Raw genomic sequence first — 20,992 nt, 5'->3', positions numbered from 1 at the left:
ATGGGGCGGTATAGAAATCTAAGAAATAAATAAATAAATATTCCAAACACCAATCACACATTGCATGAAGAAGTGTTTCCTTTTATTAGTCCTAATTCTTCCCCCCAGCATTTTCAATGTATGCCCCCTGGTTCTAGTATTGTATAAGACCCTTGTGCTTGTATAAAGACCCTTGTGCTTACATATACAGCTAGTCATCAGACAATAGGGCAATTAAACTACTGGTTTGAGATTTAATTTCATATCCATTTTCTCAAAGCCCATCTGTAAATAAACATAACACAGAGAATCCTCGTAAACAGATTGTGTTATGCATACTCTAAATTCATAATTGTTCATCCGTAGAGCTGTAACTCACTTAAATCCTTTACAGATACGTTTTATCCATACTGTCATCTTATTTCACCAAAGAGCTTTTATATGACTTTCCTATAAAATACATAAAATTGAACTAATAACTATACAGCATGAATCATATCAAATGATAACATCTTTCTAATGGGGAAATAGCACACTGGGACTCCTGTGCATCCTTTACTCTCCGAAGCTCCGCATCGGTCCTCAAAGGAAAGCAACCTGTTTCCTGAACAACACTTTTTAACGTGAAAGTTCTGCTGATTAACAACACCTGCATCTTTCACAAACGTTGACAAATCCAAACACTGATTGAGTCCGAATGGTTAAGTGGTGTTGAGGGTATATACGTATTTAGACTCCAGTAGTTTGTGAATAGGTTGTGTGTCCATGGAGCCCTCTTGTTGCTTGACCACTTCCAGCATGGAAAACTTAAATGTGTTGGGTGGACCATTCTTCTCCAGAAAATGTTCAACTAATGGCGCTTCTATGATCTTATTTTAGATCATTGACACATGTTCTTGGATTCTGACATGTATCTTAGATAAATTAAGATGATTTTGTCATCCCATGAAACATCCACATAATGCCCATGAAACATTTTTTTAAAAATTGTATTTAATTATAACAAGATACAACAAAAAAGAAAACATACCTATTATACCGCATTACCCCATATGTCCCTACTAGGCCTCTGCGTTCAGCAGAGGCCAACTTGCTGGTAGTCCCTGGCCCCTCCATGATGCGGCTGGCCTCCACTCGGGCCAGGACCTTTACAGCCCTGGCCCCTGCCTGGTGGAACACTCTTCCTCCAGCTGTCCGGGCCCTGCGGGACCTTGGTGAGTTCCGCAGGGCTTGTAAGACAAAGTTGTTCCCCTGGGCTTTTGGGGTGTCCAGCCGCTGAAAGTGCCCCCTCCCCCCTTTTTCATGTTATAGGTAGGGTCCATTCTATCTGCAGGACCCACCCTTTTTCTCTCCCCCCTCGGGAGGGTCTAAAGAGGGATTTTGCGGGCATTGCTATATTATGTATTAATTTGCTGCATTTTAAATATGTTATTAGTGGTTCATTGATATTCGATTTTATGTTTATTTGTATTTGAATTTTATGTTGTTCACCACCCAGAGCCCTTCGGGGGTTGGGTGGTATATAAGTTTGAAAAATAAATAAATAAATACATAAATACATAAATACATACATACATACATACATACATACATACATACATACATACATACATACATACATACATACATACATACATACATACATACATACCAATAAAAACAGAAATAAGAAACTCCTCTAATTGGAGTTTCAAGCCATACACAAATGAAGTACATAATATATCATTTACAATCTGTGTATTTTAAGACTTCTCTATCCCACTTCTACGAGTAGACAAAAATAAATTGAACTAATAGTATTCTTACTGGACATAACAATACAAATTGGGACATTTTTGTATGAGGAATGCAAATATAGGCGTAAGCGTGGGGGCCTAGATCCAGATGTAGCATCCTAGGGCCAAGGGCGTAACTAGAATGGTAAAAGAAGAGAGAAGAGTTTGGATTTATATCCGCCCTTTCTCTCCTGCAGGAGACTCAAAGGGGCTTACAATCTCCTTGCCCTTCCCCCCTCACAACAAACACCCTGTGAGGTAGGTGGGGCTGAGAGAGCTCCGAGAAGCCGTGACTAGCCCAAGGTCACCCAGCTGGCGTGTGTGGGAGTGTACAGGCTAATCTGAATTCCCCAGATAAGCCTCCACAGCTCAGGCAGCAGAGCTGGGAATCAAACCCGGTTCCTCCAGATTAGATACACAAGCTCTTAACCTCCTACGCCACTGCTGCTAGGTAGGGCTAGTGCCCTGGGTGCTGCTTGAGGGAGGCACCGGGCAGCCCAGAGCCCCCCTCCCTACATACCCTGCCCCTCACCATCAAACTGCCCCTTGCCCCAAAACTCCATGCGGAGTTTGGAGCAGGTGCACAGTCCAAGGCTGGGCTTTGCTGGGACATGTATCTGTCTGATACAGACACGTGCTTGGCAAGCTATAGTTTCGGACCCAGACTGTCAGGTTATACAGCGTACGAAGGGCAGAAATGGCTTTTAGTTACACCGCCTCAGTCACGACCACGAGGAAATAAATCAGTTTTATACCGAAAAAAGGATGTAAAATCTTAGCCAGTGTCTGTGTTGTGGCGAGCTAACAGCTGCAAGGAACCAGCTGCTTTTGATTAGCCCTTGCAGTCTTATGAGTTTTGATCCAGCCATTAAAATAATATGAACAAATGCATTCAGGCTAAAAGGAGAGCTTCCCTGGAGCAGTTTGACATAAATTCCCAGGAAGAATCAGAAGAATACCAGAATTTTTTTTTTGCCGGGGGGGGGGGGGGGGGGGGGGGGAGATCCCTGCAATTCACCACTTTTGGCCAATTCACTGCAAAAGCTTGTATGAGAAGCCGTAACAGTGCAGGGACATTGTGTATAATTAGATTTTTTAAGGTAAAGGTAGTTCCCTGTGTGAGTACCTGGTAGTTGCTCACCCAGAGTTGATGTCACATTCTGATGTCTGCTGGGCAGACTAGTTCCACAGGGTGGTTTGCCATTGCCTTCCCCAGCCATCTATATTTTACCCCCAGCAAGCTGAGTACCCATTTTACCAACTTCTCAAGGGTGGAAGGCTGAGCCAGCCTTGAGCCAGGTACCTGAAACCAACTTCAGTTGGGATCAAACTCAGATCATGAGTAGAACTTTCACTTGAGTACTGCAACTTACTACTCTGCACCACAGGGCTCCTTGTCAGAGCTGCAGCAAGGGGGAACAGCGCCTAGGGCATGTGTGTGCCCTGCCATACCCTCATCTGTCCCCACCACACGCCTGGAATGCTGCCAGAATGCCCCCACACTGCCCCTGAAAGATGCCCCCCTGTCCTCTGGGCGCTACGCCACTGCTCCTTGTATAGTTACATAGTTACATAAAACCCTGTTTTGAATCCCCATATGGTTGTGAATTGTACTGAATAGTTTGAAGAAATCAGTTTCTCCTTCCGATCTACCTAAGGACTGAGATGCTGGTGTTTCATACCACCCACTTCCTGATTCTCTCAACAAGAGATGCTGGGGATTGAACTTGGGGCTTTCTGCGTGCCAAGAACATGCTTTACCACTGACCTATGGTCTTACCCAATTGTATTTGAAACAAGGCAGCCCAGTCTCCTCCAGAACACCAATTCTACCAACCAGTCTCACATCAGTTATGTCTGACTGCATTCAAGAACCTATATATCTATTAGCAATGTGTGTCCTCCAACTGCAGATACCTAAATCCGAGGATGAGGGCCACACTAATGCTGAACGCATTTTTCGGCAAACTTGAGAGACTCTCTAGGTTTGCAGAACAATCTGAACTGCAGAAAAATATGGGGGTTTAAATTACCCCCAAATTCTTAAGAGTGTCTATGCATGTGAGAGCCGGCATGATGTAGTGGTTAAGAGCAGGCGCATTCTAATCTGGAGAACAGGGTTTGATTCCCTGCTCTGCCACCTGAGCTGCCACCTGAGGATCCTCTGAAGATGCCAGCCACAGATGCAGGCGAAACGTCAGGAGAGAATGCTGCTAGAACACGGCCATACAGCCTGGAAACCACACAGCACCCCAGCTACTAGCATGCTCGCAATATTCTTTGGCAATCACCAAAAGAATTTCCAAAATTCCTGTACTTCCTTCCGCTTCGGTTTTTTTCCTCTGAAGCAAGAAAAATCGTGGTTTCAAATACAATCTCCTTCCAACCCACTATGAGATCTGTCCTCATTCCTTTCTTTCAAGCACGTGTGTTCAGTCTCACTTTTGAAATGCATCCGCTGCTGCTCTTGGGCCTCTCCAAGGGCTTCCTCTTTTTTTGAACAATATTATCTGATTTTCGTGCTCCCTTTTTCTTTTCGTTGACCCTGGGATCAAACGGCTACCTGGCTCACATTTCTCAGTTCCTGCAGAATATTTGCATTCCTGCCAGAGTTCCCTTGTGAGCCTTTTTTTTTTTAAAAAAAAAACTTTCTCAAAGGTTTATTTTTCTTAAACAATTTCCCCATAATACAATAGTCACCTCTCCCATATAAGGCCCATGGAGGGAGGGATTTTTCATTTTATTTTACTCCATAGGCCACCCTTCCCCATACGGGCTCTGGGGAACCTACAGCATTAATTTATGACAATAAAATCAACATTGATTTATAACCATAAAATCAATAAAACTGGTGCTGTGGAGAGATAAACCATGCAATTTAGCTATAAAATGCACATTCTTACCACACACCAAGGAAGGAGGAAGAAAAAGCAAAAGAAGGAAAGGGAGGCCAGCTAGATAACAATAGTATAAAGCTGGAGCCAGCCAGCCCCCCGGGTTCAGTATGTTCCTTGCCTCAGTGAGACTTGGGTTGGCACCATTTTGTGAGTTCACTCTCTGTTCCTCTTCCCCTGTTTTTGGACTTTTGGAGGCAGTGGTGTAGGAGGTTAAGAGCTTGTGTATCTAATCTGGAGGAACTGGGTTTGATTCCCCGGTCTGCCGCCTGAGCTGTGGAGGCTTATCTGGGGAATTCAGATTAGCCTGTACACTCCCATACACGCCAGCTGGGTGACCTTGGGTAGTCACAGCTTCTCGGAGCTCTCTCAGCCCCACCTACCTCACAGGGTGTTTGTTGTGAGGGGGGAAGGGCAAGGAGATTGTAAGCCCCTTTGAGTCTCCTGCAGGAGAGAAAGGGAGGATATAAATCCAAACTTCTTCTTCTTCTTCTTCTTCTTCTTCTTCTTCTTCTTCTTCTTCTTCTTCTTCTTCTTCTTCTTCTTCTTCTTCTTCTTCTTCTTCTTCTTCTTCTTCTTCTTCTTCTTCTTCTTCTTCTTCTTCCTCTCTTTCTCCTCCTTCTCCTTCTCCTCCTCCTCCTCCTTCTTCTTCTTCCTCTCCTCCTTCTCCTTCTCCTTCTCCTTCTCCTTCTCCTTCTCCTTCTCCTTCTCCTTCTTTCTCCTCCTCCTCCTCCTCCTCCTCCTTCTCCTTCTCCTCCTCCTTCTCCTTCTCCTCCTCCTCCTCCTCCTGCTCCTGCTCCTGCTCCTCCTCCTCCTCCTCCTCCTCCTCCTCCTCCTCCTCCTCCTCCTCCTCCTCCTCCTCCTCCTCCTCCTCCTCCTTCTCCTTCTTCTTCTTCTTCTTCTTCTTCTTCTTCTTCTTCTTCTTCTACTACTTTGTTGTCAATTTTCTGGGGTTAATGTTTGACAGATGGCCTGAAGCTGGTGCAGAGGATTTCAGCACCCCACAGTGAAGCATGGAAATATTGTTTGGACAACATACTCTTTAAAAAGGGAGAAATCACAAAACGGTGGCCATGAATCATAGAATCATAGAGTTGGAAGAGACCCCACGGACCAGTTTGAGGGGGTGAGGGCGGACCAGTAAGGGGAGGGATTGAAAACATTTCAGAAATGTTTTCAGGGATTTGTGTGGAAAGGGCCACAAAGAGAATGCACGCTGAGGGCATGCCCGGTGGATTTATTTCTCTCCTCATTTACTCAGGCGAACAATAAGGGCAGCCGTTATGCTGTTTCTCCATAGATCCCGGCTCACAATTCCATTATCGTGGTGATAAATATAGCCAATTGCATTTGTATTTGTCAATAGGCATGCAAGAGAAGCACATGTGTTAGCCTTGAAGGCCAGACATTCGTTAATTGGAGACAGTCGCCCAGGGCTTTATCTTGACTTTCCAAATGGTCCCGAGGCAGCTGAAATGACTCTTTTATTTAAGAGGTGCCCGCAAGGCAAAGCATGTGTCATCTTTACAAAACTCCATTCTCAGGACAACAATGGCCATGCCGTGACATGTTGCTCATTCAGCTTTCCTAACAAAACAATCACTGGGTGTAATTCAGGAGCTATTTGGAGCTCCTAATCATTTCTTTTTCTTGCTAGATGCCAGCCACTTGGGGTGGGGAAAGGGAGTTTCCTCCTGTACCTACTTGACATTTTCTCTAGCTGAAATGAACCTGTGGCGAAGCGATGCTTTTAGAGCACAGGTGTCAAACTCATGGCCCTCCAGATGTTATGGACTACAGTTCCCATCATCCCCTGCCAGCATCATGCTGGCAGGGGATGATGGGAACTGTAGTCCATAACATCTGGAGGGCCGCAAGTTTGACACCTATGTTTTAGATGATCATCAATAGGGGGATTGTATGTTTCCCCCAAGAGGGCAAGCTGTGAATATCACCTAAGGTCAGAAACATCATGTGGAGTAAATGCTTAAACCCAGTGGTGGGATTCAACCGGTTCACACCACTTCGGCAGAACCAGTTGTTAAAACGGTGCTTTGTAAACAATCAGTTGTTAAATGATTTGAATCCCGCCACCAGAACTGGTCGTTAAATGATTTCAATCCCACCAGTGCTTAAACCCCCTCCCTCCCTTCAACGCTTGGGAGCTCGGATGATGGGAGTCCAGGCATGAGAGCCAGTATGGTGTAGTGGTTAGAGAATGATCTGGGAGGTTTGAATCCTAACCGTGCCATACTGCGCATCTTGCTGCACATTCTCAGGGATATCACACCAGCCTTCAAGTGGAACCTGGAGATCTCCCAGAATTACAGCTCATCTCCAGATTACCGAGATCAGCTTAGGAGAGCGGACTCTGCAACATTGTACTCCACTATTTCCTGTCGAGGGGTTCCTGTCGAGGTCTATCCCCAAATCTCCTGGGCTGTTTCTGCACAGCCAAGGGAAAGAGCCTGCATTGGCATTAATCATGTCGATGCAGGCTCTGGGGCCATTCGCACAAATGGCCCCATGGGATGTGCAGCTGTGGGAGCAAGCCCCCATGGCCACAGCGACGGCTGAAGCAATCGAGACCAGGGCGTGCTGTCCCTCCCTCAGACGACAGACGCAGGCAGCTGCCAGCAGAAGGTAACGCAGGCATTTGGGGCCGGGAGGGGAGGGGAACGCCGCTTCCACCCTCGGCCGTCAAGCTCGCGATGGCAGCGTGGGATGGCGTTGAGCAAGCAGGAAAACTCGCCTCCCCTGCTTTTAGTTTTGAATACACCGCTTGGCAGGCACAGAGCCGCGAAGTTGCATCGGGACGGCAGTGGCGCCAGCGAAGGGTCCCCGCCAAAACAGTGTTTTACCGGGCTGAAGCCGTTGCTTTCAGCCCGTGCAGAAACCGCCCTGGAGTTTCCAACCTGGATCTGGCAACTCTGACACCCCCCCCTCTTTTTCACTAGTGGCCAGAGGGAACCTGGCAACACTGTAGCATCATAGGATTGTTGTGACAATAAAATAGAAGATGGGAGACAATGTAAGCCACTTTGCATCTCAATGGGAGAGAAAAGTGGGTTATAAATCAAGATAGAAAGAGATAAAATATGTATACATAACAGGAGGGGTGCGCTCATGAGACTCATATTGAAGGGGGTTTCTCTCTCCCTGGTCTCTTCCTCCCCTCCTTGTGCTTTTCCCCTCTCATTCTTTGCCCACCAAGCCTGATGCCTGTCCACTCCTCCTCTCTCCTTGGTGGCCATCTTTGAGTTTCAAACTGGACCTCCAAAATCTCAGGCAGATTCCACATGGGCCAAAAACAGCGGTGTGAAAATGGTGTGAAAATGGTGTAAAAGGATTTAAAACAGTATGAAAGGGTTTACACCATTTTCACACCGCTGTTTTTGGCCCATGCAGAATCAGCCTCAGAAAACTACCCCATGACATCACAGCAGCCATTTTAGGTAAGATTCCCCCTCATGGTTGCAACTCTTGAGTTAAATATTGGAATAAAAGCAGGAAAGAAACACAATGGAGAAGTAGGAATTGGTCAGGTAACTGGTGTGAAATGCCCTGGAAATAGTATGTAAGGAAATTGTTTATCTGTTGACGTCAACTCCTGCTTTTAGCTACTCTTTCTGAGGCCCTTTCCAGAAGGGGCCAACAAACACGTGTTAAATGTGGGATAAAACCCGGGTTGGGGGGAACTTCACAAACGGATCTGCTCCACATTCCTCCCCCCTCCAACCTGGGTTATTCAAGAATTGTGTTTTTCATGATTTTTCCATTTTAACGCACCTCGCAGTTGCAGCCGAGCGAAGGCTGGGCAGGAGGCATCTTAAAACAAAAGAATCTTGGGAGTGCTGTTTCCTGGCACCTGTCTGTGCAGCCATGAAGCACACAGGACCTTATCATGGCTCTGGGGGATCAGCTGTGCCTGCCTGCGGAGCTACGCAACGGAGGCAGGTAAGAACACCAAAAAAGACGCACCTCCATTGGCGCACATCCGGCCAATGAGCTCGCTGTCCATGGGACAGCCAGCCATGCGAACAGGCAGGGGCAAGGATGGGTTCATGTAACCCGCCTTTCACCTGTGTTTATTGGCCCACGTGGTAAGGGCCTTAGTGGAGCTGAGACTGAGTCAAAGTTACCAAGTTTGCCTCATGGTTGAGCTGAGATTTAATTGCAAGTCTTGTGAATCCCAGATCGCCACTGTAACCATTGCGCCACACCCCCATCCCAGAGAGCCAACATCGGTTCATAACTTTCACACATTGTACACAAAAGCTCAGTCTGCAATAAGCAGAAAACATACAATGGATTATTTGTCCGTATCTTTTAATGTGGTTGTAGAATTGTGCATCCCAAACTTTCTGAAACAAATACCTGAACTGAAGAACTCCCAGGAACAGCAGGAACAGCAGATTAATGCCGATGCAGGCTCTTTCCCTTGGCTGTGCAGAAACAGCCCAGGAGATTTGGGGATAGACCTCGACAGGAACCCCTTGACAGGAAATAGTGGAGTACAATGTTGCAGAGTTCGCTCTCCTAAGCTGATCTCGGTAATCTGGTGGTGCGACTGCACTTGGAGTACTGTGTTCAGTTCTGGTCGCCATATCTCAAAAAGGATATTGAAGAGATAGAAAAAGTGCAGAGAAGGGCAACAAGGATGATTGAGGGACTGGAGCACCTTCCTTATGAGAAGAGACTGCAGCGTTTGGGACTCTTTAGTTTGGAGAGGAGGCGTCTGAGGGGGGATATGATTGAAGTCTATAAAATTATGCACGGGGTAGAAAATGTTGACTGAGAGAAATTTTTCTCTTTCCCACAATACTAGAACCAGGGGCATTCATTGAAAATGCTGGGGGGAAGAATTAGGACTAATAAAAGGAAACACTTCTTCACGCAACGTGTGATTGGTGTTTGGAATATGCTGCCACAGGAGGTGGTTATGGCCACTAACCTGGTTTCTTCAAACTGAGACACTCCTCTGGGCTTACCCGAGTGGCTTATTTCCTTTTCAGGGGCAGGATGGCCTCCTGTCCTCACACCCCTTCCCACTAACAGGTGGGTTTCTTCAAACTGAGCATACGTTCCCTATGGGTTTGGTTCTTGGTCACACTGACATTTCTCCTCTTTGGAACTCACCACACTCGCAGATTTGAGAATCCTCGCAGTTTCCGAAACCTGTCGGAGCGCAACTTTTTCTTCTCCTTTCCCAGGGAAAGTGAAGGAGATCATTGGGCTTTCTTTGGGTTTTCTCGTTTCTTCCCCCCTTTTTCCCGCCCACATAACAGCAGTTTCTTCCTTGGGATAGATTCAAGAAAAGATGGCAAGTCCTCCTCAATCAAAGGAGATCACTTGATCCTTCTTAAGATATAGTCAGGGCCATAGTGCAAATAATTAGAAACACTTCATGCAACGTGTGATTGATGTTTGGAATATGCTGCCACAGGAGGTGGTGATGGCCACTAACCTGGATAGCTTTAAAAAGGGCTTGGACAGATTTATGGAGGAGAAGTCGATGTATGGCTACCAATCTTGATCCTCCTTGATCTGAGATTGCAAATGCCTTAACAGTCCAGGTGCTCGGGAGCAACAGCCACAGAAGGCCATTGCTTTCACATCCTGCATGTGAGCTCCCTAAGGCACCTGGTGGGCCACTGCGAGTAGCAGAGAGCTGGACTAGATGGACTCTGCTCTGATCCAGCTGGCTTGTTCTTATGTTCTTATGTTCTTAACAGGAGACACCATATTTTTGAAACACGCAGTTTTCAAAACTATATTTTCGACATGACGTTTCCATTGCAATAAAAGAAAACTGTTTAAAAAGTAGGCTTATTTTATTGTACACGTCACACCCACTCTGAAAACAAAAAATGAATATGGAGCAAAGATAATGACCGCCATGCATTAGGGACCAGTTTTTCAGCTCCATAATTAATAATGGAATGATTAAAGTACTGTCTAGACAACTGTAATTACACGGTGTTGTTTTTTGTATAGCTTCCCGGATTCAGTGAGACCTTGCACTTTCCATAATTTTCAGGCTAGCAATTTTTTTTTATTTTCCTGATCCTGGATCCCTTTCAGCACTTCTGACCCCAGGCAGCCAAAGCTCAGTAAACCCAGCATAAAGTTCAGAATCAACTGAGATGTGCTGTCAGAATGTTACTAATCAAGACTCAAATTGTCTCCCTTCTTCGGTATTTTAAATGCTCTACATCCAAAGAGAATTATTGTTGTCATTTGGGATCAGCTGTACGCCTTCAAATCTGACAGTTATTCTGGTGTCTGGCTTCAGTCTCCCTTACAGGAAACGTTGAGAATAGCCGTGAAGGAGAAAGTGACTCAGCCGATATTTCTATGGCAGGGAGTTTATCCAACCAGAACGGTTTGCCAATTCCCCCACCAAACTGGATCGGCTGGTCAGTGTTTCTGTTCACAGCATTACTACTGAATGCAATGTCGGTGGTGTTGAAAGACTTCCTGATTCTTTATTAAAAAAGGATTTCACATGGATGAGCCATTTTATTTACTCAAAGTAGCTGTGGAAAAATGCTACTTGTACCTGCTCCAGGTAGGGAGCATGGGGAGGGGATAAAAAGAGAAGCAATTGTTGAAGCAGCGGATTTACTCGGAGTAGACCACCTTGCAGGACGCAATGTAGACAAGAACTGACAGACACACAGTCACCAGTGCAGTTCTATTTATTGCTATCTACTGACAAAGTGCTTCACCAGACCACAGGTGTTTTCAGGCACACATCACTCTGCTGTCTGTGCTAACTATATACAAAAGTGGTACCAATCAGGTGCCCTCACCTTATCAGGTTTTGCATACGGTACAAACTGTGCACTCAGTCCTAATCTGCACACGGCATCTGCTAGAAGGAGGGTCCAGCTGTCATTTAGATTTTGCTCATCTAAACACATGTTCTGACAGCAATAATTTCTATCCATTGTAAGCACTTTGTAGATGGAGGGGAGATAGTCGCAAAACTAGTCTTGTTACACCCTCCCTATGACAAGTCTTTTCTTTTCCCTACTGAGGTGATGTACACAGACTCTGCAGATGTTTGAGATCTGGAGAGCAGCAGGTTGCAGACCCCTGATCTAGATTCATTTTGAACCATAAACTTTCTCCTCAGTTTTCATGTGTTATACAGGTAGGTATATAGGCTTTGGTTCATTGCTGGGAGGCAAGTTTTGTAGTGTACAGGGAGATGATTGAGATGATTGAGGCTGATTTACTGTATAAACAACGAAGAAGACATTTATTTACAGCAGCACAAGCCTCATAGTAGGCAAAGTAGAAACCTGGCTGAGGCATAAAAGTTTAAACTCATAATGACTTCAGAGAGTAGTTGGGCTTTTCTACAATGTTTTCAAGCACAAACAGACTTTTATTGACTAGTCACTAATTTGGATTCTCTCTCACACACAGAATTCCACCTGCACCAGCCTGCCCTTTCCCTAGCATCACACTAAATGGTACAATCCCCTTTTTCTTCTTTCTATAACATCTGTGGATCCTACCGCTCCTTCCTCTTTTTCTTTTTTGGGGATCCGTTAGTAGGACGCCATCTATATATTTGACTGATCGCCGCTTTTAATGGGGTGATTTTAACATTGATAGAGCCACTGCTTAATGTTTATTTAATCCAATTTGATATTACTGATTTTATTGTGCGCTCTATTTCTATGTTTTGTTCAATCAGCTCTGGAGGCCCATTCTCGGGGAGGGCGGTTTATAAGTCACAATAATACACACACACAATAAATAATAATAATAATGAAGTATGTAGTAGTAGTAGTACTAATAGTAATAGCAATAGTAGTAGTAGTAGTCGTAGTAGCATAAATAATAATAATAATAATAATAATAATAATAATAATAATAATAGTAGTAGTAGTAGTAGTAGTAGTAGTAATAGTAATAGTAGTAGTAGTAGTAGTAGTAGTAGTAATAATAATAATAATAATAATAATAATAATAATAATAATAATAATAATAATAATAATAATACAAGGTCTGCTCATCATCAGAGACAGGCCTAACAATTGAGCACTCTCTTCTTCCCCCAGAGTCAGAACTAAGCTGCTCAGCCATGCTACTAGGAAGAGCTACTATTCACTTTGCTCCTTTTTCCTGAGCAAGACCTGAACTTATCCTGGCGTAGTGGTTAAGGGCAGTGTGGTGTCATGGTTAAAAACAGATGGACTAATCTGGAGACCCGGGTTTGTTTCCCCACTTCTCCACATGAGTGGTGGAATCTTATCTGGTGAACCAGATTTGTTTCTCCACTCCTACATTCCTGCTGGGTGACCTAGGGCCAATCACAGTTCTCTCAGAACTCTCTCAGCCCCACCTAGGGCCCCTTCTGCACATGTAGAATAATGCACTTTCAATCCACGTTCACAATTGTTTGCAAGTGGGTTTTGCTATTCCGCACAGCTGCAAAGTGCATTGAAAGTGGATTGAAAGCGCATTATTCTGCATGTGTGGAAGGGGTCAAGGGGTCTGTTGTGAGGAGAGGAAGGGAAATAAGTTTGTGAGCTTTTGTTAAATAACACAGGAGAAGTAGCAAAATTTCTTTTACAAGTGACAGAATTTTCTAAGTAACGTCCAATGCTAGATACAGTGTATCTGTCTGTGTTTTGAATGTACTTTTGATTAGTACTTCAGAAATGTCTATAATGCTCTGGAGCCTATTTTAATATGCCTAATAAAGGTTGTTGTGTTGTATTGTAAGTTTGTGCGCCACCTTGAGTCTCCTTATTGGAGAGAAAGGTGGGTATAAATCCAAACTCTTCTACTCTTCTTCTGATCTCTCCCTGAGGCGAACTCAACTCTTTCTCCTGAGTTCCCTCCAACATCTCATCCCCGTCCTCCAGAGTGATTGGAAGATAGAGCAGCACTCCTCTGGGCTTACCCGAGTGGCTTATTTCCTTTTCAGGGGCAGGATGGCCTCCTGTCCTCACACCCCTTCCCACGACAGGCAAAGTAATATTGCCTACAAAGGACAGTGGCAAATATGCTGCTTGTTTATACTGAAAGACAGACACAGGACTGGAGGGAATGGAGGTAGAGGGAAATCAAATTACATCATCCACACCATGGCAAGCTGCCAAAGGCATTGCTTATGCTTGTTCCTTCTGGCAGGCAGACAAGGTATGCTGCAGATTGGAGGAACTGCAGCAAGATAAGCCATCAGTGAGCTTTGATCGAGAAGAATGCACACTTTCTGACAGGGTGCCATTTTACCACCTCCCTGAGCTGACTCCATTCCCCTCGCCTCTTTATTTTAATCAGTTCTATCTCTTTTTAAATTTCTGATTAAAAGCTTCAAAGCATCAGTTACACACAGCAACAGAGAATCCGCGCATCAAATATTCAAAGCACTGATTACAAATAGCAAAAAGAGAGAGAGAGAGAGAAATCCACATGGCAGCCATGAAGCATTTCAAGGGGGTGATTGAGAACAAATGGAAGGGGATCAAAAATCTTTTCAAATCTTCTGCGCACGTTTGCAGTGACTTACGAGCAGCGGTGGGATCCAAAAATTTTAGTAACAGGTTCCCATGGTGGTGGGATTCAAACAGTGGCGTAGCGCCAATGGGGCTGGGCGGGGCACAACGGGGCATGGCTGGGCATTTGGGGTGGGGCATTGCTGGGCGGGGCTGTGGCAAAGACGCAGCAGCTGTGCTGGTCCTTGGGCGGGAAACGAATGCACGCAGGCGCAGGCTGCCACGCACAGGTGCACCTCCTGCTAGCCTGCTTCAAGTTCTGCGCGCTACTGCTGAGAGGAGGGGCGTAACTAATGCAAAAATCACGTGGCAAAATCACCAATTAGTAACCCCCTCTTAGCACACACAAATAATTAGTAACCTACCCTTGGGAACCTGTGAGAACCTGCTGGATCCCACCTCTGCTTACGAGGAAAGGACTGCAGGGTAGCTTTGGAAACGGCTTATAAGCGCGCTAGAAGCCTGGTTTTAATTCATAAAAATGAACAGATCCAGATAGAAATTGCATGGGCCATTTACTCTTCACAGCCTGACAATCTTTGACTGAATCCTAAATGGCACTCAGGACCTGATGTGAGCCAGTGGTGCTTGATGACCCACGATCAAACTATGGAAGTGGAAAATGATTACAAATTAGCACGGCTCACTGACCTTTTAGAATGCTATTCTTCGATAGTGGCAACAAACCCACTGAGAGAAATATGATGTAATAGATACTTAAGACTCCCTATTGATGAAATAGCTGTCCAAGAGGTCTTAAGACAATTGTGTGCGATAGGAGAACAGGTCATCTTATCTTATGAGTTAATAATTTGCTAAACAGTAGGAAGGAGAACACAGGAATAAATGGATGGCTATCACCATGGAGAAATTAAAAATATTATTACATAGATTCATGGATGAGTGATCTATCATTGACCAGTCCATTCTGTTATATACAATTGCCAACAACCTGACATGGAGGGCCAACAGAGATCACAGAGGCCAAGGCTGCCTCCTTATGCTGTCTTCTAGCACTAATGTTCAGACATCCCCTTCCTTTCAATGTAGAAGTTCCTCTTTGGTCCCCATGACTACCGGTAAGTCCACTGATAGACCCATCTCTTCTGCTGATCTATTTTTTGCGATCAAGTTGCAGCTAACATAGGCTCATTCCGCACATGCAGAATAATGCACTTTCAAATTGCTTTCAGTGCTCTTTGAAGCTGTGCGGAATGGCAAAATCCACTTGCAAACAGTTGTGAAAGTGGTTTGAAAACGCATTATTTTGCGTGTGCTGAAGGGGCCTTTACAGTACCTTGCAGGGTTTTCAAGTCAATAGGCATTCAGGGACAATCTGCCCTTTTCTGCCTCTGAGTAACAACCCTGGACTTCCTAGGTCCGTGGTGGCGAACCTTTGGCACTCCAGATGTTGTGGACTACAATTCCCATCAGCCCCTGCCAGCATGGCCAATTGGCCATGTTGGCAGGGACTGATGGGAATTGTAGTCCATAACATCTGGAGTGCCAAAGGTTCGCCACCACTGTCCTAGGTGGTCTCCCATCCAAGAATTAACCGGGGCTGTCTCTGCTTAGCTCCTGAGATCTGATAACTCTGGGCTGGTCAGGGCTATCCAGGTCAGGGTGAATCTGTTTAACCCTCTTTAAAGTCATCTACATTACTAGTTATCACGAAACCCACTGACAACGAATTTCAGTCCAGTTTGTGTATTTCCCAGCCCACCCCCTCCGTCTTGTTCTCTCTGCAATTCCTGCAACATACCTGTGTGTTTCCCTGAAATAGCCAGCTGCCCCCAATTGCATGCAAGATACTAGTTTAGATGGACACTAGGCCTGATCTTTCTTTCTTTCTTTCTTTCTTTCTTTCTTTCTTTCTTTCTTTCTTTCTTTCTTTCTTTCTTTCTTTCTTTCTTTCTTTCTTTCTTTCTTTCTTTCTTTCTTTCTTTCTTTCTTTCTTTCTTTCTTTCTTTCTTTATCTATTTATCTATCTATCTATCAAACTTATATACCGCCCAACCCCCAAAGGGCTCCGGGCGGTGAACAATATAAAATTCAGATACAAACAAACATAAAACCAAATATCAATTAGTCACTAATAACATAGTTAAAATGCAGCAAATTAATACATAATGTAGCAGTACCCGCAAAGTCCCTCTTAGACCCTCCCGAGGGGGCAGAGAAAAAGGGTGGGTCCAAAGCAGATGGTAATGGACCCTACCTATAAAATGAAAAGGAGGGGGGGCACTTTCAGCGGCCGGACACCCCAAAAGCCCGGCGGAACGACTCCGTCTTACAGGCCCTGCCGAACTCACCAAGGTCCCACAGGGCCCGGACAGCTGGAGGAAGAGTGTTCCACTAGGCAGGGGCCAGGGCTGTAACGATCCTGGCCCAAGTGGAGGCCAGCCGCATCATGGAGGGGCCGGGGACTGCCAGCAAGTTGGCCTCTGCTGAGCGCAGAGGCCTAGTAGGGACATATGGGGTAATGCGGTCCCAAATGTATGAGGGTCCCTGGCCGCGTAAGGCCTTCAAGGTGAGCACCCATATGAAAGTCACTTCTTGTGTTCTTAGGCTCCAATTACCAAAGGGCGTAACGCGAAAGGCTTAAGTATTTGCTGATGGTCAACACAATCATCACTCACTTGGCGAAAAGATTTATTTCGAGGCAGAGCACATAAGAGGAGGACTTATTCCGCCAGTAAAATAGTGTTGTGTTTCTTTTTCTCGCACAGTGATGTAAATCATTGGCCTCCAGCATTAACACAGTTCTTTAGAAGGGGGGAAGAGACCTTTTAAAGATTTCTTGTATGAAAATCAGCTAGCAGATGGTATTAATATATGCGGCGACAGCTAGCCAAGAATAACAAATGAGGACATGCAGCAAATAAAAAAGAGATGTTTCATATGTATAGACAGAACGGGATGGAGATATTCTGCAGAGACGTTGATTAATGTTGGCTGAAGTTGGGAGCTGAGCGCATGGCGGGGCTGTCACGTGGCGTGTCTGTACAGGAGAGAGTTCTAGTCCTCCTAAAGAAACGGGGCATCCCACATAGATGCAAGAAAAGGAGGGAGTCTTTTGAATGAATCAGAATTTTTCGAATACAAACATAGGTGGCTAGCAAGGGCCCCTTTTGCACATGCAGAATAATGCACTTTCAATCCACTTTCAATGCACTTTGCAGCTGGATTTTAATGTGCGGAACAGCAAAATCCACTTGCAAACAATTGTGAAAGTGGATTGAAAGCACATTATTCTGCATGTGTGGGAGGGGCCAGGAGCAGTTTCCACCTCCCAAAAAGATGTAGGAATCTTGGGGATGGGTTCCTGTTTGGCTGATGCTATCAGAAACACCAGTGGTTCTCAACCTTCCGAATGCCGCAACCCTTTAATACAGTTCCTCGTGTTGTGGTGACTCTCAACCCAAACATGTATCCATTTTACAGATGGAGAACACTGATGCAGAGAGTCTTAGGCAACCCATGTGAAAGGGTTGTTCTACCCCCAGAGGGGTCGCAAGTCTCGCGACCCGCAGGTTGAAAACCGCTGAACTACACCCTTCTAACTCCATTGACTTCAGTGGACATTGAAGGTGTAAATCTACTCTGGATTGCATTGTTAGTCATATCTGGAGGGCTGTAGAAAGAGTGTGTTTCCTCTGGCCTTCACAGACAATCGGAGTGAAGGTGCCAAGATATAGCCCAATCTTCTCAGATTTCAGAAATGAAGCATTGGTGCTTGGATGGGGGGCCACCAAGAAAGAGCTGTAGAGCAGGGGTGTCAAACTCATGGCCCTCCAGATGTTCATGAACTACAATTCCCATCAGTCCCTCCCAACATGAGCATTGGCTATACTGGCAAGGGCTGGTGGGAACTGTAGTTCATGAACAGCTGGAGGGCCACGAGTTTGACACCTGTGCTGTAGAGGAATGGCAAACCACCTCTGCTTCTCACATATTTAGAAAGGTCCTTGCTGGGGATTGCCATAAATGTGTTGTGCGTTGCCAAAACTTATGCATATTATCAACATTGAATACAAGTGGGCCTCATCAATGCCCAGGTACCCAGCTTGGCCAGATGTGACAGATCACAAGCTGTCCCTATGACAGAGGGAGGAAGAAGAAGAAGAGGAGGAGGAGTTTGGATTGATCCCCCACCTTTCTGTCCTGTAAGGAGACTCAAGGTGGCTTACAAGCTCCTTTCCCTTCCTCTCCCCACAACAGACACCTTGGGAGGTAGGTGGGACTGAAGAACTGTGACTAGCCCAAGGTCACCCAGCAGGAATATAGGAGTGTGGAAACACATCTGGTTCACCAGATAAGCCTCTGCCACTCAGGTGGAAGAGTGGGGAATCAAACCCAGTTCTCCAGATTAGAATCCATCTGCTCTTAACTACTACACCAGGTTGACTTGCCAGCGTGATATTGTTATACAAATTCTGGCAGAACATGTAGTCAACTTTCATCAATGGGATGGATAAAGGATCACTTCTAGGGCCCTTAATGTTGTTATGACTCCCATTCCTCTTCTCCACTGGACAGAAATTTCTCCAAAAGCAAGGATGAAAGTAAACTGGTACAAATTAGAATGGAGTTCTGTTATGGAAGTAGACAAAGGTCGATTCCGCACTTGCGTTATCGACCTAAGTTTGAGCTGCGTTCGACATAAATGCTCCGCACAACCACTGAGATCGACGTGGTTTTGTACCCAAAGCTTTTGCCCTGTGTAATGCTTCATTGTCATTTCCGAGCTCCAGTTGGGAACTACTACTTTTTTCAGGGAACCACGCTCGAACACAGCTCGATTCCAGTAAAGTGTGGAATCTCTGGTGCCAGGAGTCCCCCATTCAGCCAATCACAGCTGAGTGTTTCAGGCATGCGTACAGCTGGCCAATCAAAAAACACCACCTCCGTCCCTCCATTCCTGTGGCAGTTTTTTTTTTTTTTTTATAACGCAGTGTGAGGATGAAGACGGAACATGGTCAGTAGAACAGTAGCCAATCGGAACCCGGAGCGCTTGAGAAAGAGGCTGAGAAGCTAGGCAAGCCCGAGGAGATAAGACAGGATGAGAAGGTGGGTGCAAGGCAGAGGGTTTTCCAGATTTGTTGTCAGGAACTGGGGAACTCTTTTTTGGGGATAAGGCAGGCCTGTACAAAAGGGATCGGAGTTTCATCTTTAACCAAAGAGGGAACTCAGGCTGCTGGCGGCTCAACATTAAAAAAAAAGTTGTGGCAGAACAGCTTTTAAACTGATCCCTGGGGGAAAGCCGACAGGAGCTGAGGTGACTTAAGTTCAGAATACAGAGACCATGGGGACGCAGACAGAGAAGGAGGTTTTTAAAATCAACCACATACAAGTGAGGAACATAGCAATGTGATAAGTGATAGTGTCTACAAAAGGCTAGAGGGCAAACACCAATACGCATAAAATCCCAGGTTAGGGACAGAGAGACAGAGTATACAAGTGTCTCTATGCTAATAGTAGAAGCGATTCGACCTAAAATGGGGGGAGCTTGGAGTACAGAGTTTTGAAGGAGGACATTGATATAGTGGGCATCCACAGAGACATGGTGGAATGAGGGAGAACCAGTGGGATGCTGTTATCCCAGGTTACAGGCTCCTTACAGGAAGGATAGGACAGGGCGTGATTGGGGGGGTGGGGTGGCCCTCTACATCGCAAAGAGAGCATAGTGGGTCACATAAAATAGACAATGCAGGGGAGCTGATTCCTCTACAGAAGCACCTGTGGATATCAATACCAGGGGTGAAGCATAGTTTAACATTAGGGAATATATTATCGTCCCCCCTGACCAAAGCGCACAAGAAGGATTCTGAGATGGAAAAAAAGAAATTAGAGAGAGACCAAACAAAAGCAAAATGTCGTGGTAATGGGCGATTTTAACTATCCCAATATAAACTTCACGGAAAAAATGCATGTTATTCAAGGTCAAGTAAAGTAAGGGAGAGAACATTCCTGGATATGCTAAATGACTGTGGCTTAGAGCAGATGGTTGTAGAAACCTAACCAGGGAGATGTGATCCTAGATCTAATTCTATGTGTAGGACCCAGGACCTGGTGCAGGAAGTCCAAGTGTTGTTGAGCCCGATAGGGAACAGCGACCACAATGCTGTCAGATTCAGTATCTCTGCATCTTGTTAAGAAGTGACAACTACTAATGTAGTTACATTTGCCTTCAAAGAAAGGGAAATTTCTCAAAGATGAGGGATCAGTGCGCTGAGGAAGCTTGAAAGGAGAAAAAAAAATCAAGAGAGTCAAAAATGTCCAAAGATGCTTGGAGGTTATTTAAAAACACAGTCTTAAAAGCTCAGCTGGAATGTGTTCCACAGGTTGGGAAAAAGGCAGCACCCAGTCCAAAAGAAAGCCACCATGAAGTTAAGAAGGGACGCTTGAGGAAATTCTTTATTAGGAAAAAAAAGATGTCTCTTTAGAAAATGGAAAGTCCAAGTTACCAACTGGATAAAGAATACCAGAGAGAAACACAAAATGGTGGCAAAAGAGAAGCAAGTTAGCTGTAAGGGAGGCAAAAAAGGATTATGAGGTCTCAACGCATGGCTTGTGAACATCAAAGTTCGACCAGCAACAAACAGTTCTTCAAGTACACTCAAAGCCAGGAAGCCAAAGCAAGGGAAGCGGTAGGCCCGTTAGGATGACAAAGGAACAAAGGGGTGTGCCTAAAAGATGACAGGGAGATTGCAGAAAAAGCTGAATGAATTCCTTTTGCATCTGTCTTCACTCCAAGAGGAGGTGAGGAAAATTCCTGCACCTGGAACCAAAGCTTCTTAGGAGGCGAATCTGAGGAGTCCTA

Source organism: Sphaerodactylus townsendi, linkage group LG09, assembly GCF_021028975.2.
Source record: "Sphaerodactylus townsendi isolate TG3544 linkage group LG09, MPM_Stown_v2.3, whole genome shotgun sequence".
Classification (NCBI taxonomy): Eukaryota; Metazoa; Chordata; class Lepidosauria; order Squamata; family Sphaerodactylidae; genus Sphaerodactylus; species Sphaerodactylus townsendi.
The sequence above is the reverse complement of the archived record's forward strand: the minus strand, read 5'-3'. Positions refer to the sequence as shown.